The following is a 23,338-nucleotide window of genomic DNA, read 5'->3' as shown; positions in this document are numbered from 1 at the left end:
TCAGAAGGGTGGCGACAGCAGCCAGGTGCGCACCTAAGGGCGCCCTTCCCTGGGCCAGCTGCAGCACTACCGCTGTGGAGGTCGGCAGAGGTTGGTGCCGCAGCCGCGATCCGGCCTGGGCTTCCGCCAGAGAGGGCGGCGGCATTCCCGCCATGGCCCGCCCGCGGCGCCCCCGGCCTCGCCCCTGCGCTCAGCTCCCGGCCCCAGCCCTGGATCTGGGCGGATCCGGGGCTTAGCGGAGCTAAGGGGGCGGCGTCCTCCTGTGCAGCCAGCTCGCTGGCGCCTGGCTCTCACAATGTTAAAGAAGTTTGAGTTTAAGGTGGATTTAGAGATCGAGGAGCTCTCTTCTGTACCCTACGTCAATGGAATCCTCTTCTGCAAGATGGGGCTGCTAGACAGCAGCAGCTTCACCCCGGAGTCCTCCAGGTAAGGCGCCCTCCGGGCCTCCGGCTCCTCCTTAGCTGCCACGCCCCCTGCGCAGCCTGGCTGGTTCTTGGACAGCATCCCTTCCCTTGGCCCCTTTGTTCCAGCCCGACAGCCAGCCTCCTGAACTCGCTGTCCTCCAGAGACCGGTCTGAAACCAGTCAGGAATGTATGGATCAGCACAAAGTGCTTCGCAAATGGGTTTATCTAGGCTGGCCTTGGCTTCTACGTTCCTGGCTCCAAATGGTTCCTGGTGACAGCTCTTTCCTCCCAATTCTCTAGGAATGGGAGAGATGGCCAAAGGGAGAGAGAGGATGCTTCTTGTTTTCCTTAAGAAGCATCAAGTGCTTCTTACAAAGTGGAATTGGAACTGTTGTTTAAAAAAAATGACCCCGGCTGCTCGAGTTCCGAGAATCTGCGCTGAACAGCCTGTGCTTGGTGTCACTCTTCTTTCTGGTGGGCTAGGAGGGATTTTTGCACGCCCAGATTGAGGCTGAGGTAGGCCAGGTCAGCCTTAATTTAAGGCAAGTGTTCCTAGCAGATGAGGCAACAGTCCATGAGACTGTAGATTGCACCTCCAGCTCCAAGCTAATGCTCATCAAATTACCTGTCTTGAAGTGACCACTGTGAGTCTCAATGTGCGGGACTTAGAACCAGGAGGGAAGCCCCAACTCTGTGCTCATTTTGAAATGAGCCTCTCCCTGTGTGCCCTGTGCACTCTCTGGGAGAGACATTAGTAGGTCCCAGAATGCAGCCAGGTGTGGCAATGTTCCTTGAGTAATTTCAGCGTTATTCACAGATTGATAGATTTGCCCTAGGGTGTTTTTTCTTTTCAAGAAAATAGAAAACAAACAAACAAAAAAGTTTATAACTGAATTTTTGAGTTCTTGAGGTCAAAGAGAAGGGTTAATAATCTTTGTTTAACCCACATTTAGTGGTCACAAACTTTATTTTTACACTAAAACTATTGTACTTTCTTTTTTATCTGTCATCCCATTAAAATTGTAAAGGAAATAATGTCAATGGATTGTGGAATTGGAGCCAGAAAATTGTCCATTGTGGTAATATTGAAGTCTATGGGAGCCCGATAATGTCTGGTTGGATAAACCAAAGGATGTGTAAAGCACTATATTGATTCTCAAAATTAATAAATAGTCCACTGAGGATAATTTTAAAAATTTAATTTTGGTAACAAATCTGAAGATATTCAACTAATTAATTATAGTACATAATTTTTAGCACACCTGTAAAAGAATACTGAAATACTATAATATTTCAAATAATATGTGTGTGTGTGTGTGTGTGTGTGTGTGTGTAATACCAGCTCCCAAGGTAGGGAAAAGCCTATATCAATTCCGAATGTACTGTATGTGAAAGTGACAGTCTTGTTTTGCAGTCTTGTTTTGCTGCTAGGTTCTACCCCCTGCCTGGAGCAGTTAGGTGAATACTCCTGGCCCAATGGTGACACCTGGTGGTCAGGACACTTGTTGGCTACCTTCTTAAGTCAGTTATTTAGTCATTGCAGGCAAACATGTCCACTAGGCTTTTTGAATAATATTATTATTATTATTATTATTATTATTATTATTATTATTATTATTATTTTGGTACCGGAGCTTGAACTCAGGAGTACTGGACCACTGAGCCACATCCCCAGCCCTATTTTGTATTTTATATTTATAGACAGGGTCTGGCTGAATTGCTTAGCGCCTCACCATTGCTGAGGCTGGCTTTGAACTCACAATCCTCCTGAAATATACTATTCTATTTAATTCTCACAGCAAGCCTAGGGATCCACATTTTGTGAATAAATGATTCAAAGTCCCCACAGATGTTATGTGTAATGCCGAGATTCTGATACAGGTGTAATGTCAAACAGGGTGATGCCAGATAAAGGGGGAAAGTGTGTTCTGTGCTGAAGTGTTTCTAAATAGGCAACTTCCTAATGGTTTTAAGGTGCAGTAGGTATCATTTGATTTGTCCTCTGCAAGACTTGGAAATGAAAAACTATCCTGTGATAAGCTTCACCCTTTCTCTTCCAACTAAAATCTGGCTTTAATCAAGGTAAACACAGGTAAAGTAAGCATAGTGCTTGATTTTTTGTTCATTTTTTTACCTTTTAGGCTGAGCAGAGAATGAGAAAAGTCTGATTCTTGATTTATTTCCCCCTTGTTCCTCAATTCTTTTAAAAATTTAATTTTTTTTTTTCAGAATATTATGTAGTTGGAATCGAACAGTTTGGAGCCCTTTCAGACTGGTGTCTTTTGCTTAGTAATGTGCATCTAAGCTTCCTCCATGTCTTTTCATGGCTTCCTAACTTTTTTTAGTGCTTAATAATATTCTGTTATCTAGAATTCAATTCATTTGTTTTCATCAGAACATCTTTATTGCTTCCAAGTTTGGGCAGTTATGAATAAAGAAGCTATAAACATGCATAGTTAGGGTTTTATATGGATATGTTTTCAATTCACTGGATTAAATACCAGAGAACATGACTGCTGGACCACATGGTGAAAATGTAGTCCATGCTTTATAAAGGTGAATGGTTCACTGGAGGCCAATAATTACTATTCTGCTTTGTAAACATGTAACTTAAGGTCAAAAAAGTTAAATGACTTACTCAAGTATTATACTAGTAATAAGTGATAGAGCAGGTCTAAACTTTGGGTTTTCTCCCTACTGGTCCAAGACTTTTTACTGTCTTATGTGGCTTCCTCATTACATGACAGAGAAAAAGTTTAGATTTCTTACCCAGAGGTCTAAGTCTAAAATTATCACACAGCTCAAAAAAGACTGCAGTAATGTCATACCTAGAACTGGGTGGGGAAAAAGGTACAAGCTAGAAAAGTATAATATTTTAAGACCTTCAAGAGTGATGAGGATATTGAAGTTTCAAATAAACCCAAGTGTTTTATTTATATTTAAAACTTGTTAAGTCGATAGTGAAATAGCAACTTACAGGAGGAATGAAAATACTTACAAATCCCATATCCCATAGGGTTTAATATCCGGAGTTGGGCTGGGTTTGTGGATCAGTGGGAGGGCACTTGCCTAGCATGTGTGAGGCACTGGGTTCAATTTTAAGCACCACGTAGAAAAATAAATAAAATAAAGTTATTATGTCCAATTATAACTAAAAATGTTTTTTTAAAAATACCCAAAGTAATGGGCTGGGGTTGTAGCTCAGCGGTAGAGTGCTTGCCTATCATGTGTGAGGCCCTGCATCACATAAAAATAAATAAGTAAAATTAAGGTATGTGTCGAACTACAACTAAAAAATAATTTTTTTAAAATCCAAAGTAAATAAAGAACTCCTTCAACTCAACAACAATAAATTTTGATTAACAAATGGGCAAAGGATTTCTCCAAAGAAGTTGCACAAATGACCAATAAGCACAAGATGTACAGCATCACTTATCATTAGGGAAATGAAAATCAAAACTACAATTAGGTTACCAACAATAAAAATTAAAAAAAAAACAACTACAATTAGGAACCACCTCACACCCATTAGGATTGGCTACTATTCAAAAATAATAATAATAATAACAAATGTTGACAAGGGAATGGAAAAATAGGAACCTTCTTGTGTTGTTGGTCAGGTAATGTAAAATAGTGCAGCCACTATGGAAAACAGTATGGCAGTTGATGAAGAAACTTAATAAGCAATTCCACTTTGGGGTATAAGTACCCAAAAGAATTGATAACAAAAACCAAACAGGTATTTGGACACCCATGCTCATAGCATTATTTGCAGTAGCCAAAGGTGTAAGTATTTTAAGTGTCCATCAAAGGTTGAATGGATAAACAAAATTTGGCATACACACATAGAGTAGAATAGTATTCATCCTTAAAAAGGAAGGGAATTCTGATACATCATTAATGACATTTAAGGATATGTTGCTATGTGAACTAAGGACAAATACTGTGTAATTCTACTTAACATTAGTTAATCTGACCCAGAGTAGTAAGATTCATAGAGAAAGAAAGTTAGATTGGTGATTGCCAGGGAATGAATAGTGGAATAGGGAGTTGCTTAATGGAAATGGAGTTTTGGTTTTGTAAGATAAAGAGTTCTGAAGATTGGGCACACAACTGCGTGACTGTAATTAAGCCACTGATCTGAACTGTACACTTAAAAATGGTTGTGATGGAGAGTGTTATGTGTATTCTACCATTAATTTAAAAAATGAGTAAATATTTTGACCAAGCTCCATATTTTTATAAGGCTAAGCTAATTACTTATGTGTTATTATATTCAAGTAAACTACATGAGTGTTAAAAAGAATTTTCTTTAATACTCAATTTTTGATGAGTCCAGTCAGTCACTCTAATAACTAATATGATTTAGTAGACATATAGCTTAGGATTATACAGTGATTAATTTTTATTTGACATTTTTGGAAAGTTCCTCCATCATAGTATAACTGTTTAACTCTGAGGCATTGCCAAGTTGTTTTTCAAGAGGCTGCACTAGGAAATGGTTTCTTGACAGAAACATGAGTGAAAGCAAATGTCTTCAGATTGGCTGGGTTTTGGGGGCTCAGGGTTCTACAAAATTTAGATTTCAATCCAAGGTCATGGTAAAACATGTGAATTTCAATGCCAGGACTCTGATGATACAAGAGGGGAACATGGAAGGTGCCTACAGGACCCTCAGCAGAATCCTCACCATGGATGGGCACTAAGGACATGAAGCTATAGTGGTGCTGTGATGTGCCTGGCCTCCTGTGAAGACAGGGAAACTATGAAACTGCTGGTGGATCTGCAAAGTGAAAATGGCTCCAAAAATCAATTTCTTTTTTATCACTCCCCAGTACGGGGACTGGAACCCAGGAGCATTCTACCTCTGAACTGCATCCCCAACCCCTTTTACAAACTTTATTTTGAGACAGGGTCTTGCTAAGCTGCCCAGGTTTTTCTGTTTTTTTTTTTTTTTTTTTTCAGTACTCGGGATTGAACTCAGGTGCGCTCAACCACCAAGTCTCATCCCCAGCCTTTTTTTTTTTTTTTTTTTGTATTTTATTTAGAGACAGGATCTCACTGAGTTGCTTAGCTCCTTGCTTTTGCTGAGGCTGGATTTGAATTTGCAATCCTCCTGCCTCAGCCTCCCAGGCTGTTGGGATTACAGGCATGCGCCACAGCACCAGGTGGAAGGACAATTTCTTGATGTGAAATAATCAGGCAGATCTGTGGCAGGGCTGCTTAAGCCTGTGGTTAGAGATCCATATGTTTAGTTTTTGTCTCCACCTCTTTTTTCCCCTATTTTCTGTTACCTGTCCTTACAATACACTCAATCATGTATGTGCAGCAAGGCCTGCAAATATAGACACCACCCATTATTAAGTGGTGGACCTCTCTTACTAAGTGAAAAAGAAACAGTCCAAAAGTACTCTAGGAGTAGAGTGGAGGTTGCCAGGGACTGGGAGTTATCTTTATTAAGGGTGAAAAGTTGCAATTTGCCAAGATGGAAATGTTCTGAAGATGGTTGGTGGTTATGGTTGTACAACTGTGAATGTACTCAATGTCATGAAACTGTAGAATTCTAGTTAAATGTTAAATTTTGTGAGTATTTTACTAATACACACACACACACACACACATATATATGTGTGTGTGTGTGTGTGTGTGTGTATTAAATAAGTCTGATTCAGAAAGTCAAGGTTGAATGTTTTCTCTCATAGAAGGAAGCTTGACCAAAGAAAGGGGAAAAAGTGGGGGAGGAATCCTGTGAAAATAGAAGGGAGATCAGTGGAGCAAAGGATGGGGAGGGAGGAGGAATGGGAAAGAAGAGGAACAATGGAATGAAATTGACCAAATTATGCTATGTACATGTGAATGCACCACAGTGAATTTGACCTTTATGTTTATATATAAAGAACTAAATTTTAAAATTATAAATAAATAGAAGGAAGACCATTAGAGTAGAAGGGAAATAGGAGGAGGGAGAAGGAGAGGAAAAGGGGAAGTACTGGGGACTGAAGTGGAGCAAATTTTATTCCATGATATATAATTATGTCAAAATGAGCCCCACTATTATGTGTAACTATAATATACTAATAAAACATTCAGAAGTAAACACATATGCTGTGTTGATGAAGATTTACTACTGATATACCACTCTTTAAAATGCCTTTTTTTAAATTGATTTTTTTATATGACAGCGGAATACATTACAATTCATATTACACTTACAGAGCAAATTTTCATATCTCTTGTTGTATATAAAATATATTTACACCAATTTGTGTTTTCATACATGTACTTTGGATAATGATATGCAAGCATAAGTCAAATGTTATTCAAGTCAAAATGTCTGACTTTCTGTCATCTCATTTTTCCCTTTTCTGGTTGAATCCTATCACTCCTATTTCAAAACTTAGCTTACATACCACTTTTTCTAAGTAGTGTTTTCTAATTTCTCAGCTAGAATTAACAGTTCCATTTTTTTTCTTTGAAATTACACTTAACCAGTAAGGGGAAAGAGCATATGACTCAGTAAATCCCAAAGGTATATATGCTAGAGAAATGAAAATAAAATGTTCACATAGTCACAGTTGACGTGTTTGTCTCCAACACTGGAACATCAGCTTGAAAGGAGTGTTGTCTTGTATATCTAAGGATTCTGGTTTCCTGAGTACTCAGAAGCCTGGAATCAAAAAGATGATCAATAAAAAGCTGGTTGTACTACTTTTATTAATTGCAATAAATGCAGTAGCAAATGAAGTAAATGCAAATGCATTTAAAAAGATTTTCTTTCAGTCTTCTTATTAGTAAAGGTAAATGCACAAATGTGATTATGAGGTGGTAATTAGAAAACTATCTATGTCTATATTTCAATGTCTATATCATAGATATATAGATATAGTATCTATATAGCTATATAATTTTATGTATCTAATATATATGTGTGTGTGTGCCACAGTCCGGCTGCAGCAAAATAACCGGGGGGCGACGAGCAACTTGTGTAGATTGATACAGCTGGAGTGGGAGCCGTTTATTGTAGGACAGGAGTGGTATATATACATTCCACACAGCTTATCTTAATTAACATAAACTAGATACAGCAGTCAACCAATAAGGAATCTCCACACTTAATGGCTCCCTGGAGTTACTTCACAAACCACTCCCTCTGGCAAAATGCCAGGCACCATCCAGACTTGTTTACAGACTCTAACATTTGTCAGGTGCCATCCAGACTTGTTTACAGACTCTAACATTTGTCAGGCTCCATCCTGACTTGTTTACAGACCCTAACATTTCCTCCTTTTGTTTAATTTAAATAACGAGCATAGTGGTTTTTACACAAACACCATAAATAATCTGCTACAAGCAGAAGGGGAGGATACAAAATGCCACAATACCAAGCCAATTGATGGCTCCATGCAAGAAACCCTTGGAAAAATTATACCAGCAATGACACCATTAGCAAAGATACCGAGTTACAATTTGTTGTAGATTACAGTTTGTTGTCTCAGTCCAGGTAAAGTAGTGTCTCAATAGATTATCTCACAGTCCAGGTAAATCAAAGTCCAGGTAAGTTCTTCAGGCAGCTAGCTTAAATCACAGTCCAGGTAAGTGCTGCAGGCATCTAGCTTGATCCAAAGTCTTGTCCGGTTCTCTTCCACCTTCGTCTTCACTGGCACTGGGATGAAGGCAGGAACTCCGGATGGCTAAAGAAAATCCTGTAGTATTCCAGCAGGCACTAAGAAAACAATCTTCTGAACAATTTAGTACATTATCTCAAGGTTTTTTACTTTTGAAATAAGCCTTAATAGTGCTCATTACTCATTAGCTTCCAGGTGTGGGAGAACCACTGTAGTTACCGGCCTTGGAAATAATCAAACTTCAGGGACACGGGCCATCTTCCATTTGCAGCATCTCTGACAGCCCCAGATGGCCCCAGAGAGAGTCCGGGGAGTGTCCCGGACTCCCAGGCAGAGGCCCGGGGAGAGTCCCAGGGAGCGTCCCGGACTCAAACTGCCACTGGGTACAGGGAACAAGAGCCTGAGAGACTGTGCCTCCAGGTCAGGTTTGGATTTGGGCTCTCGAAGTGGCGTCCCACTCCCTAGGCAGGGGGCAGGGAAGAGCCGGCTGCTGCTGTTTGGAAAGTCCTTGCTGCACCATGACCGGCTCGCGCATGTGGCAGTGGCCGCCGCTGCCGATTGATGTACCCTCCGGTAACGAAAAGTATTTAGTAGTAGCCTTTTGCAGTTTCTTTCTTGATAATCTTTCCTCCTCTGAACTTTTTTATTCTTTCTGATTAGAGTTCCTGGGCTTCTATCAACACATGCCCTAACTATTTTTGGTTCCATTGGGGTGCCTCTTTCCCTTAGTAATTTACTTCTCACCCCTTCCATATTTTCATCATAAAGACAATACAATACACTGAGACAAAACAAGACACAAACATACTGTATCAATCTTCTCCATTTTCTCGAAATGGCCATTTTTCCTCTTGCCCTATCTGCCTAGGGACAAGCAGATTTGCTCCTGTCCTATCTATGGATGGGCAGCTTTTTTTCATCACTTACCCCCAAGTGTCCTGGGGCTCCCCATACGGGCCACCATCTGCCGCAGTCCGGCTGCAGCAAAATAACCGGGGGGGCGACGAGCAACTTGTGTAGATTGATACAGCTGGAGTGGGAGCCGTTTATTGCAGGACAGGAGTAGTATATACATTCCACACAGCTTATCTAATTAGCATAAACTAGATACAGCAGTCAACCAATAAGGAATCTCCACACTTAATGGCTCGCTGGTGTTACTTCATAAACCACTCCCTCTGGCAAAATGCCAGGCGCCATCCAGACTTGTTTATAGACTCTAACATTTGTCAGGCGCCATCCTGACTTGTTTACAGACCCTAACGTGTGTGTGTGTGTGTGTGTGTATATATATATATATATATATATATATATATATATATATATATATGATGCAGATATTTAAAATTCAAGAAACTAGGTGGAAAAATATTCCAAAAATTAATTTTCTAGACTGATGAACATAAATTTTAAAAAATATTCTCAGCTTCAAATTATTATAAAACAATGGAAAGATTTCTTTTCTAGAATCAAACCACACTGCAGATTTAACATTTACAATAATTTGTCTTTTTAAAATTATAACAAAAGTAAAACAATGTGGTTAAACCTGAAGTCTAATTGCAAAATCGACAGTTCAATTATTTTCTTAAGAAGGTACTCAAGGCTTGTCAGTGACTCAAACTAATTTGTTACAAGAAGAATGAATTTCAAATTTCAAAAGGCTCAGTGCAGTGGAAAAGCTCTCTATTTTACTGAAAATAAAGAAATTGGCATGCAGTAATCATATTATTCTTGTCAAAACCAAGTTAACTAAACAGTTAATGAAACCATCCCCTGGTGAGTGGAATGGTTGCTAGAGGCCTCCCCATGGGTAAGAGGAGACACTGAACGAGAAGGAAGCCAGTGGATCTCTCAGAGCAATGAAATTCTACGTGTCTCAGAACCCACTTATGATGGAACAGACCATGTTCAGGTACACTCTGTTTACACAGTTTTATATATTTTGTTATTGCTACTAAATTAGAATAAGATTTTAAAATGTGCTTAGTATGAAAAATAAGAAAGCTATCTTTGAAAACTAAAAGAAAGTGAGCATGGAGTTGGGTGAGAATGTACTTTTTCCTTCACGATGAGGGGCTTTTGAGAGCAGGGAAGAAGATATGTCTCATCCTCTCACTGTCTGAAGGCTCAACACGCACAAAAGCCAGAAGTGGGATGGGGGAACTCCCACTGTGTGTCTTTGGTGATTTATTCAGAAAGAATTTTTAAAGAACTATTAAGTGCCACACGATAGATGCTATCAGTGGAAAGAAAAAAAAAAATGCATCTCCACTCTTAAGAATATCAGTGAAAAATAAATACATGGACTATAAATAACACCTGTAGACTGTAGTGCAGTACCTTAAATTTGGGATCAGACAGACTTGGACTCTCAAACACTGACATTGAATTGTGATCCCTAATAGCTACCCAGCATTCACACATCACTACAAGTTAAGGGATCATAATGGAGTAAATAAGATGGTGTAATGATCCCCTGCCCATCCCTGTTTATCCATACCCTATGATCAATTGGTTGATTCCTCTGTTAGTGAATTTGCAATCCAGAGGTGGCTTCTATTAGCATTACTCTAGTTTACAGTTTAGACTGATACCACGTTTAACCCTTCTGACTTAAAAATACATGAACTTAGAAAGATGAGTGAAACAATGTGCCTGACTGTGATAGCCCCATGTATGTTCATGGTTAGTTGTTCTGAAAATGGAAAATGCATTGCAAAGAACATAGAAGCAATTTAAATCAAAGGTAGAGAAACCAGGTCATGTCTCAATCACAAGAGGGTGGTCTGTTTCCATTTATGCTGCACTTGTGGTGTGTGTAGGGTGCAGGGCAGTTGAGTTTTGCCAGGCTGCCATGCAGCCATCTCTACAACCTGGTGAGGCTCAGACTCGCTCCTGTGCTGGAGCCAGGCCCAGGCTTTCATTCCTACTACTCCTGACACCTCCTGACATGCCTGTCTTCACACAGGTCTTCTGGCAGACTGAGCAGCTGCAGATACTGGCGCTGAGTCCATCAGAAGGTGCAGGCTGCCAAAGCACAGTTACAGGGAGGAGAGAGGCAGGGCAACCTCTGGCTGGGCTCTGACCTTTTCTGTGCTGAGCTCTATTCCAGAGCCAGTGACCTGACAGAGCAGCGGCCCAGGCAACCATCTTCTCCTCATGTGATCTCACGAACCAGAGATGCTTTTCCTCTACTCCCAACTCCCTTAAAAAATCCTGATGTATTTCTGAGCTTAATTTGGCAAACATTTGTGTCTGGGGATGCGGGGGGCCCCGGACCCAGCACTTGCAGCTCTTCACCCAGGTACCTGTCCGTGTGCTGTCTAGTCAAGCTGCAGCTCTTGAAGGTTGTTTCCCATCCCCTGGATTATTCCTCCTCCATCCTAAGAAACTCAAATAAATCATCAGCCAGGAGGAGATGGGAAGTCCATAATAAGAGAGCAGAAAAGAGTGAAAGGAAGTCTTTAAGCCTCACCCTGCCTCCAGAAAAGGAGGAGGAATTGGAAGATTTGCACTGCAAGTTAGATTTAGAAACTTTTGCCCTTCAGTTTCTTTCCAAATAAAATGTGATAATCTCCAAAAGACCTTTTATTGAAGTCATAATAACTAGGCTTTCTATAACTATGTCATGAATTAATGAAAGATTAAATGTTTAATTTGCTTTTAAATCATCATTAGGTTTATTAATATTAAAATTACTCTGCTCATGAATACCTTTTAGATGGTTTGCTGTGACACTGTGAACTAAGGGGAAAAATGTTATTTGCTAATTACTTTAGATGACAATTCAATAGATCCTCACTTTTGTTTAAAAACAGATAAAATAAAACCAAGAAGATGTTCATGGGACTACACCAGCATTTTGGAAACCTGAAGACAGAGGTGAGTGCAACTGGCCCCGTGGAACAACTCATGAGAAGTCTGTGGGTTTCATAGTAACTATCAATCCTGCTCTCTAGAAAAGCTGTGCCACAAACAGACATGGCACAAGGAACCAGAGAATGAGAAGCAAAGTTTCCTGAACAGCCCTCTGGGAGGAAACCCATAGATCACCCATTGCTTTTATTTAAAAAAATTTTGGGGGGGTGAGTAAGGGTACCAGGAATTGAACTCAGGGTCACTGAACCACTGAGCCACATCCCAGCCCTTTTTTGTATTTTATTTAGAGACAGGATCTCACTGAGTTGCTTAGCATCTCACTTTTGCTGAGGCTGGCTTTGAACTCAGGATCCTTTTGCCTCAACCTCCTGAGCTGATGGGATTACAGGAATATGTCACCATGCCCATAATCACTCATTGCTTTTAACCTTCTCTCAAGCCATCCAATGATTAACAAATATTTTTCTGCAGCAAAGAGTTCCCAGGCACTGCAAAGCTGGCACATCAAAGGGCCAGGGATTCCAATCTGCCCACCATCACTACTTCCTAATCACATCACATCACTACCTACCTAATCACCAACTTGAAATCCTGGGTCCCACCAGACACCCCTGAGCATCTTCCCCTCTTGGTCTCCACACACCGCAGTCAGCACATTTGCTTCCAAATGCTTCACCTTTCTCCAAAGCCACCAAGAAGGGAGTCCAACTGCCTTGCGACTGCCAGCCTGTCTTCTTGATCATCTGTCCTCTACCCTCTGCCCTGTACTCTTTGTAGAAAGCAGATCTGGTTGTGCTCTTCACTTGCTTGAAACTAACTTTAAATCAGAGCTCAGACACCTGCAGCCTGAGAGCATCCTGTCCTGCAGGGAGTCCCAGACCTGCACTGAGAACCCCTTGGTGAGCCTTCAGATATGTCCTTTCCTAAACTCATTCTAAGGCCAATAAATGTGGATGTCTGGGGGCGAGATCCAGGCACTAAGAACTTCCCAGGTGACTCTAGGGACAGCCAAGATTCCACAGTTCTGTTCGCTGGTCAGATGACTGAAAAATGAGCACAAGTGTGGGAAAGTGTCTCTCCTCAGCATGTGGCCTTTGTTTTCCTCTTCCACCACCATCCACTGCCACCAGAAATCCATGCACATCATTGAAACATTGATTATTAATTTTCTCATGTTTCAAAAGATATCAGATGCCAAAGATTCAATTGCCCATAACTCACATTGATAACACACTTACATTGTCCATACTAGCCTGCTTTTATTAAGTTTTTAGTTATTTCTCATAAACCTACCTTGAAAATTCAAGTGTAACAACTTTCATGGAAGTATATGCTTTCCCCTGCCTCCTTTCACCTTTAGGAGTTCTTATTCTCTCACTTTCTTTGAAGTTTTATTGCAGCTGTTAGTATTCCTAACATTATATGTGTATGTGTATGTGTTTGTGTGTGTGTGTGTGTACAAATGCATATAAATGTATAACATTTTAGTGATCCTTTAATTTAACAAAAATATTCTGTTGAATGTATCTGCATTCTGTGTAGTCTGGGAAGAGATTAAGGAGAGAGGGAATGGGAGAGAGATTAGTTTTGATGTGTTGTTTCATATTATGGGAGCAGACCATCTGAAATCCATGGCACTTGTGAGCAGGTTGGAAATTTAGGAAAAAGTAGATGCTGCAATCTCGAGTCAATTCCATAAGTTAGCAGGTTGAAAACTCAGGTGAGTCTTCTATGTTTCAGCCTTGAGAATAATCCTTTCTGCTTTAGGAACCTCAGTTCTTGCTCTTCAGGTTGTCAACTGATTAGATGAGGCCCACCTACACTATAAAGTGTGGCCTATGTTACTCAAAGTCAATGATAATCACAGCTAAGAAGTATTTTTCCACATCTAGACTGATGCTTAACCAAACAACTGGGGACCATAACCTTGCCAGCTGGACACATAAAAATAGCCATCAAAGAGTGGTGGTCCTTAAACTCACCCACTGTGCTCACTGGTTTTGACTGGAGTCAGCCTGTGGATGTACCTGGTTGCCTTGCTCACTCTCTTGCTTATGCACTTTTGAGAGGTCTCCAGGTTTTTCCTGCTCTGAACCTCATTGCTACGAGCTTCAGGCACAGGCCTCCCTTGTGTGGGATTGTCCCTGGTATATGTGCTGGGAATGTGGCTGCTGGTCACAGGGCATATGAGAGGTCAGCCCAGGGATCACACCCAGCTCTCTTCCTAGAAGCAGCAACAGTTGCTACAAGTGTCGATCACATGTGAGATGCCCTTGGTCTAGTCTCCTTGGAGGTGTCCAGGCACTTTCTCACGGTCTCTTAGCTGTTGGTAATAAAACCTTCAGAAGCTATTTCATTATGAGGTCTATATTTATTGTTATTGATAATGTTACATTCCTTTTCTGTGTTTGATAGTCATTTGTATTCCTTTGTAAAATTTATGGTCATATATTTTGGTCATTTTTAAATAGATTAATTATATTTTTCTTACCAATTTGTCGGTTATCTTTACATATTTTTAATTTTCAAGTGTGTTAATTATATTGAAACTCTATTATATTGAAAATATATTCTTAAGTTTCTAAACATTTTTAGTTTAAGACATCATTTTTCACCTGGATAATCAAGCATTGATTACATTATTCTTGTATCCATTATTTACAAATGTAAATGACAGTGTGTCTCTTAGTTGCTTTGGGTATATGGGAAAAATTAATCCTTGTGAAAATATTATTAACAATCACACAAAATTGAGTACTACTTAAGTCAAGCTTCAGCAATATGGTAAAAACTACTTATCTTTACATTCAAAGAAAAATGCATGAACTTCCTATAACAATATGGGCATATAATTTAAAAAACTCATACTCACTTTACATTATTCTGTAGCTAGTAACATCATGAGATGCTTTAAAGTCAGAAATATTGTACTATTTATAAATACTCTGAATAGGAAAGGAATTAGCTGTAAATTTTATTCTCAAAATTGATCAATAAGGAGGAAAATACTGGTTAAGCAGACAAGAATGTACCAAAACCAGGGTATTACTCATATATACAGAAGATATGAACAGTATAGATTTATTTCTAGTTGATTCAATCCAATTTACACATTTAAAATACAAAATTACATTTCAATCTGTCAAGAAGCTGACCACATTTAGCATCAGTAAAGGAACTTGACTTGAGCTTCTGATCATGACCTCAATATCCTGGAATAGGAAAAGGAATTTCATGGAATCTAGATGCATTTATCAACACCAATTAATAAAAATTAATTCTGAAAAGTAATTCCCGAATTTCATCCATTCACAAATGAGTCAAAGGCATTAGGACCTTAACACTTGGTACTACTTGATGTTATGAACTACTCTCCTACAGTGGTTTGTTTTCATCTCCTCCAAGGATTGTTGCAGTTGCTGAACTAAATGAAGTAGGGTGGCTGAGTCTGTCTGCAGAACTTTGGTATTGCGGTCTCCATTCTGATTTGGGTGTAGTTTTATAGTCACTGCTGGCTTAATCTGTTGCCTGAGACTTCTGCTTGCCAGCTGTACATCTAGTCGCCACTCAAGGCTGTGGTAACTGGGAAGGCTGGGTGCCAATTCACCCAGAATAGTCCTGATCTCTTTTCTGTTGTCCAGGTAAAGCTGAAGCAATAATTTGTTCAGTTCTTCAGAGAATCCCAGAACAAAAACAGAGTCTTGGAAATCCACTTCAGCAATCATGAGCTTGGAGCTCTCGGTGAGCAGGTAGGTCAACCCTTCCACACCATGCTGGACAATGTTGCTGCTCACGTTGAGCTTCCTGGTGGTGCCCTCATAGACCTTGGGGATGGTCCCTCGCCTCAGGAACTCCACCCCGATCCACCCAAACTCCACCACCACTTCGGCACGAAGGCCAGGTGCTCCTTATACTCTTCCGACAAGTCCAGCAGCATCTTCGCTGGGCACCATTTTTCACCCAGCAGCACCTGGGTCTTCCTGTTTAAGACATCTTTGGACATACAGATGTCTTTAATGTTTTTATTTTTTTATTTTTATTTTTTTTAATTTTTTATTGTGGGTTGTTCAAAACATTACAAATTTCTTGACATATCATATTCCACACTTTGATTCAAGTGGGTTATGAACTCCCACCTTCACCCCATACCCAGATTGCAGAATCACATCAGTTACACATCCATTGATTTACAAATTGCCATACTAGTGTCTGTTGTGCTCCGCTGCCTTTCCCGTCCTCCACACTCCCCCCTCCCCACCTCTCCCCTCCCCTCCCCTCCTCTCTCTCTACCTCCTCCACTGTATAACCCTGAGGGTCTCCTTCCATTACCATGCAATTTCCCTTCTCTCTCCCTTTCCCTCCCACCTCTCATCCCTGTTAAATGTTAATCTTCTTCTCCTGCTCTTCGTCCCTACTCTGTTCTTAGTTACTCTCCTTATATCAAAGAAGACATTTGGCATTTGTTTTTTAGGGATTGGCTAGCTTCACTTAGCATAATCTGCTCTAATGCCATCCATTTCCCTGTAAATTCTATGATTTTGTCATTTTTTAATGCAGAGTAATACTCCATTGTGTATAAATGCCACATTTTTTTTTATCCATTCGTCTATTGAAGGGCATCTAGGTTGGTTCCACAGTCTTGCTATTGTGAACTGTGCTGCTATGAACATCGATGTAGCAGTGTCCCTGTAGCATGCCCTTTTTAGGTCTTTAGGGAATAGACCAAGAAGGGGAATAGCTGGGTCAAATGGTGGCTCCATTCCCAACTTTCCAAGAAATCTCCATACTGCTTTCCAAATTGGCTGCACCGATCTGCAGTCCCACCAGCAATGTACAAGTGTACCCTTTTCCCCACATCCTCGCCAGCACTTGTTGTTGTTTGACTTCTTAATGGCTGCCAATCTTACTGGAGTGAGATGGTATCTTAGGGTGGTTTTGATTTGCATTTCTCTGACTGCTAGAGATGTTGAGCATTTTTTCATGTACTTGTTGATTGACTGTATGTCCTCCTCTGAGAAGTGTCTGTTCAGGTCCTTGGCCCATTTGTTGATTGGGTTGTTTGTTCTCTTATTGTCTAATTTTTTGAGTTCTTTGTATACTCTGGATATTAGGGCTCTATCTGAAGTGTGAGGAGTAAAGATTTGTTCCCAGGGTGTAGGCTCCCTATTTACCTCTCTTATTGTTTCTTTTGCTGAGAAAAAACTTTTTAGTTTGATTAAGTCCCATTTGTTGATTCTAGTTATTAACTTTTGTGCTATGGGTGTCCTATTGAGGAATTTGGAGCCCGACCCCACCGACTGTAGATCGTAGCCAACTTTTTCTTCTATCAGACGGCGCGTCTCTGATTTGATATCAAGCTCCTTGATCCATTTTGAATTAACTTTTGTGCATGGTGAGAGAAAGGGATTCAGTTTCATTTTGTTGCATATGGATTTCCAGTTTTCCCAGCACCATTTGTTGAAGATGCTATCCTTCCTCCATTGCATGTTTTTAGCCCCTTTATCAAATATAAGATAGTTGTAGTTTTGTGGATTGGTTTCTGTGTCCTCTATTCTGTACCATTGGTCCACCCGTCTGTTTTGGTACCAGTACCCTGCTGTTTTTGTTACTATTGCTCTGTAGTATAGTTTGAAGTCTGGTATCGCTATACCGCCTGATTCACACTTCCTGCTTAGCATTGTTTTTGCTATTCAGGGTCTTTTATTTTTCCATATGAATTTCATGATTGCTTTCTCTATTTCTACAAGAAATGCCGTTGGGATTTTGATTGGCATTGCATTAAACCTATAGAGAACTTTTGGTAATATCGCCATTTTGATGATGTTAGTTCTGCCTATCCATGAACAGGGTATATTTTTCCATCTTCTAAGATCTTCTTCTATTTCTCTCTTTAGGGTTCTGTAGTTTTCATTGTATAAGTCTTTCACCTCTTTTGTTAGGTTGATTCCCAAGTATTTTATTTTTTTTGAAGATATTTTGAATGGAGTGGTTGTCCTCATTTCCATTTCAGAGGATTTGTCGCTGATATACAGGAATGCCTTTGATTTATGCGTGTTGATTTTATATCCTGCCACTTTGCTGAATTCATTTATTAGCTCTAATAGTTTCTTTGTAGAGCCTTTTGGGTCTGCTAGGTATAGAATCATATCATCTGCAAATAGTGATAATTTAAGTTCTTCTTTTCCTATTTTTATGCCTTTAATTTCTTTCATCTGTCTAATTGCTCTGGCCAATGTTTCGAGAACTATGTTGAACAGAAGTGGTGAGAGAGGGCATCCCTGTCTTGTTCCAGATTTTAGAGGGAATGCCTTCAGTTTTTCTCCATTCAGAATGATGCTAGCCTGAGGCTTAGCATAGATTGCTTTTACAATATTGAGGTATGTTCCTGTTATCCCTAGTTTTTCTAGAGCTTTGAACATAAAGGGATGCTGTACTTTGTCGAATGCTTTTTCCGCATCTATCGAGATGATCATATGGTTCTTATTTTTAAGTCTATTGATGTGGTGAATAACATTTATTGATTTCCGTATATTGAACCAGCCTTGCATCCCAGGGATGAATCCTACTTGATCATGGTGTACAATTTTTTTGATATGTTTTTGTATCCGATTCGCCAGAATTTTATTGAGGATTTTTGTGTCTAGGTTCATTAGAGATATTGGTCTGTAGTTTTCTTTCTTTGAAGTGTCTTTGTCTGGTTTAGGTATCAGGGTGATGTTGGCCTCATAGAATGAATTTGGAAGTTCTCCCTCCTTTTCTATTTCCTGAAGTAGCTTGAAAAGTATTGGTATTAGTTCTTCTTTAAAGGTTTTGTAAAATTCTGCTGTATACCCATCTGGACCTGGGCTTTTCTTAGTTGGTAGTCTTTTGATGGTTTCTTCTATTTCCTCAATTGATATTGGTCTGTTTAGGTTTTCTATATCCTCCTGACTCAATCTGGGCAGATCATATGATTTAAGAAATTTATCTATGCCTTCACTATCTTCTAATTTGTTGGAGTATAAGGATTCAAAATAGTTTTTGATTATCTTCTGTATTTCTGAAGTGTCTGTTGTGATATTGCCTTTTTCATCCTGTATGCTAGTAATTTGAGTTCTCTCTCTTCTTCTCTTCGCTAGCATGGCTAAGGGTCTGTCGATTTTGTTTATTTTTTCAAAGAACCAACTTTTAGTTTTGTCAATTTTTTCAATTGTTTCTTTTGTTTCAATTTCATTAATTTCAGCTCTGATTTTAATTATTTCTTGCCTTCTACTTCTTTTGCTGTTGTTTTGCTCTTCTTTTTCAAGGATTTTGAGATGAAGTATGAGATCATTTATTTGTTGGTTTTTTCTTTTTTTAAGGAATGAACTCCAAGCAATGAATTTTCCTCTTAGAACTGCTTTCAATGTGTCCCATAGATTCCGATATGTTGTGTCAGTGTTTTCATTAATCTCTAAGAATTTTTTAATTTCCTCCTTGATGTCTTCTATAACCCATTGATCATTCAGTAACCTATTATTCATTCTCCAAGTGATGTATGCTTCTTCCTTCCTTCTTTTATCGTTGATTTTCAGTTTCATTCCATTATGATCAGATAAGATGCATGGTATTATCTCTACTCCTTTATATTGTCTAAGAGTTGCCCTGTGACATAATATATGATCTATTTTTGAGAAGGATCCATGTGCTGCTGAGAAAAAAGTGTAACTGTTGATGTTGGGTGGTATACTCTATATATGTCAATTAGGTCTAGGTTATTAATAGTGTTATTGAGTTCTATAGTTTCCTTATTCAACTTTTGTTTGGAAGATCTGTCCAGTGGCGAGAGAGGTGTGTTGAAGTCTCCCATGATTATGGTATGGTGGTCTATTAGACTCTGGAACTTGAGAAGAGTTTGTTTGACGAACATAGCTGCACCATTGTTTGGGGCATAAATATTTATGATTGTTATGTCTTGTTGTTGTATGGTTCCCTTAAGCAGTATGTAGTGTCCCTCTTTATCTCTTTTGATTAACTTTGGCTTGAAATCTATTTTATTTGATATGAGTATGGACACTCCTGCTTGTTTCCGAAGTCCATATGAGTGATATGATTTTTCCCAACCTTTCACCTTCAGCCTATGTATGTCTTTTCCTATCAAATGCGTCTCCTGTAGGCAGCATATTGTTGGGTCTTGTTTTGTGATCCATTCTACTAGCCTGTGTCTCTTAATTGGTGAGTTTAAGCCATTAACATTTAGGGATATTATTGAGATATGTGTTGTTCTTCCAGCCATATTTGTTTATTTCTGTTACTAAACATGGTTTGTTTTCCTCTTTGATTATTCCCCCCCCCCTTTACTGTCCTACCTCCCACTGTTGGTTTTCATTGTTATTTTCCATTTCCTCTGCCTGTAATGCTTTGGCGAGGATGTTTTGAAGAGATGGTTTTCTAGCTGCGAATTCTTTAAAACTTTTGTTTATCGTGGAAGGTTTTAATTTCATCTTCCATCCTGAAGCTTAATTTCGCTGGATACACAATTCTTGGTTGGAACCCATTTTCTTTCAGTGTTTGAAATATGTTATTCCAGGATCTTCTAGCTTTCAGAGTCTGTGTTGAGAGATCAGCTGTTATCCTGATTGGCTTACCCCTAAATGTAATCTGCTTCCTTTCTCTTGTAGCTTTTAAAATTCTCTCCTTATTCTGTATGTTGGGCATCTTCATTATAATGTGTCTAGGTGTGGATCTCTTATGATTTTGCACATTCGGCGTCCTGTAGGCTTCTAGGATTTGGGATTCTGTCTCATTCTTCAAGTCTGGGAAGTTTTCTTGTATTATTTCATTGAATAGACTTCTCATTCCTTTGGTTTGGAGCTCTGTACCTTCCTGTATCCCAATGACTCTTAAGTTTGGTCTCTTAATGTTATCCCATATTTCTTGGATGTTCTGCTCATGGTTCCTTAACAGTCTTGCTGAGCTGTCTATGTTCTTTTCCAGTTGAAATACTTTGTCTTCGTTGTCTGATGTTCTATCTTCTAAGTGTTCTACTCTGCTGGTAGTATTCTCCATTGAGTTTTTAAGTTGGTTTATTGCTTCCTGCATTTCTAGGATTTCTGTTTGTTTGTTTTTTATAACCTCTATCTCCCTGTATAGTTGATCCTTTGCTTCCTGGATTTGTTTGTGTAATTCGTTGTCGAAGTGATCTTTCATTGTCTGATTTTGCTGTTTAATGTCTTCCTTGATACTCCAGATCATTTGAAGCATGTATATCCTGAATTCTTTATCTGACATTCCATCTGCTGCAGCTGTTACCTCTTCTAAAGTTGTGTTGACCTGCATTGCTTGTGGTCCTTTCTTTCCTTGTCTTTTCATACTGCTTGCGTATCTTTCCTGCAGGTGCGGGCGGCGGCTCTGCTCTCTCCTTATTCCAATTGGGGTTTCGTGGCTACCATGCCTGCAGGTCCCTGGGCCTGTTCTGGGAGCTGGCGGCGGCTCTGTTCTGCCCCTGCTTCGATTGGGGTGACGTGTGTACCACGCCGGCAGGCCACCGGGCCTGATCCGCCGGTCGGTTGCAGGTTTGCCTACCCTGCAGGCGCGGGAGGCGGCTCTACTCTGCCCCTACTCCAAATGGGGTGACGTGTCTGTCGTACCGGCAGGCCACTGGGCCTGTCCCGCTGGTCGGTCGCAGATCTGCCCACCTTTCGGGCACGGGTGGTGGCTCTGCTCTGCCCCTACTCCACTTGGGGTGTCGTGACTACCCCGCCTGCAGGACGCTTGGCCTGTTCCTGGCACGGGTGGCGACTCTGCTCTGCCACTACTCCAATTAGGGTGGTGTTTGTACCATGCCGGCAGGCTCCTGGGCCTGATCCGCCGGTCTGTTGTAGGTCTGCCTACCTTGGAGGCGCGGATGGCGGATCTGCCCTGCCCCTCCTACCACACCTGTGGACCCCTGGGCCTGATCTGCAGGTTGATCACTGGTCTGCTCGCCCTGCGGACACGGGTGGCGGTTCCGCTCCGCCCCCACTCCAATTGGGGTCACGTGACCACCACACCGGCAGGGCCTGATCCGGGCGTGGCAGAAGGATCTGCTCTGCCCCTACTCCAGTTGGGGTGATGTGTGTACCACACTGGCAAGCCACTGGGCCTGACCCGCCAGGCTGTCACAGGTCTGTTTACCTTGCCCGCGCGAACGGCGGCTCTGCCCTGCCCCTCCTACCACGCCCATGTACCACTGGGTCGCGGGTCTGCCCACCTTGCGGGTGTGGGTGGCGGCTCCGCTCCGCCCCCTCTCCAATTGGGGTCATGCGGTCACCACGCTGGCGAGTCGCTGGGCCTGCTCTGGGCGCTGGCGGCGGCCCGGCTCCTCCCCTCTGGCTCGATGACAAATTGAGGAGACTCGGGTGACTGTGCCTCACCCCCCCTACCAGGAGACCAACTGCTTATGTCACCGCTGGTATTGATGAAGTTCTCTCCTCCGCCGCTTTCTGCTGACATCAGATCTCTGCCATGTTGGTATCCTATGCGAATGGCAGCATTTCATTCCCCTTGCCAGACAACCAAAGCAACGGGTGAGTCCTGACCGGCCCTCAGCAGGACCCGGACCGAGAAGCAATTTCCGCGGGCTCCTAGCCCCAGGCCAGGGAAGTTCTGGGAGCCGGAACTCGGCCGCTCCGTGCTCTGTGTAAGCTCCTATAAGTGTAAGCTCCAAGAAGCAGTCCCGCGGGCTCAGTTCCGGGAGCCGGAATTCGGCTGCTTAATGCTTGGTGTATGCTCTGATAGACGCAGGGTCCAAGAAGCAGCCTCCGCAGGCTCCGCAGCCCTGGGCCAGGGCGGTTCCGGGACGGTTCTGGGAACCGGAACTCGGCCGCTCCGTGCTCTGTGTAAGCTCCTATAAGTGTAAGCTCCAAGAAGCAGTCCCGCGGGCTCAGTTCCGGGAGCCGGAATTCGGCTACTTAGTGCTTGGTGTATGCTCTGATAGGCGCAGGGTCCAAGAAGCAGCCTCCGCAGGCTCCGCAGCCCTGGGCCAGGGCGGTTCCGGGACGGTTCCGGGAGCCGGAACTCGGCCGCCCCGCGCTCGGTGTTCGCTCCGATAGGATCAGGTTCTAAGAAGCACCCAGGCGCTGAACCCTAGCAATCTGTCTGCAAGCCGCAGGCGAATTGCAGCCTGAAATTACCTGATCTATGGCTGAATGAGCTGCGGTCAGTCGAAAACAGGGGTGGTGACGTCAGTTTACCAACATGGTGGCTGCTGGCCTCCTCTGTGGTCTGACCGGTGTGGAGAACCGAGATGGACCATTTCCTTCCCCCGTCTCGAACCCAGAATTCAGCCCTGAGTACGGTGCTTGTGCGGCTGGCAGAAACTGCAGCGCTGTAACCCTGCGTCTCTATCCCAGTGCGCTCTGCAGACTTTAGCCGCGGGGCGATTTGCTGAATAAGCAGTGTTACCCTCCGTGCAACAAACCTCTCGC

The 23,338-nt window shown here is 41.5% G+C and overlaps 1 long non-coding RNA gene and 1 pseudogene across 1 annotated transcript; one reads left to right on the top strand and one right to left on the bottom strand.

Moving 5' to 3' along the window:
• On the top strand, positions 1-6,506 carry LOC139707262 (uncharacterized). The gene is made up of 2 exons (XR_011708879.1): positions 1-426; positions 5,033-6,506. It is a non-coding gene; the product is annotated as an uncharacterized lncRNA (long non-coding RNA).
• Positions 6,507-15,237: 8,731 nt separating this feature from the next.
• Positions 15,238-15,849, bottom strand: LOC114092520 (COMM domain-containing protein 2 pseudogene; annotated as a pseudogene).
• Between the last annotated feature and the right edge of the window lie 7,489 nt (positions 15,850-23,338).

The sequence above is a fragment of the Marmota flaviventris genome, chromosome 10 (assembly GCF_047511675.1).
Source record: "Marmota flaviventris isolate mMarFla1 chromosome 10, mMarFla1.hap1, whole genome shotgun sequence".
Classification (NCBI taxonomy): Eukaryota; Metazoa; Chordata; class Mammalia; order Rodentia; family Sciuridae; genus Marmota; species Marmota flaviventris.
Note: the sequence above shows the minus strand (reverse complement) of the source record. Positions and strands in the feature narration are given on the sequence as shown.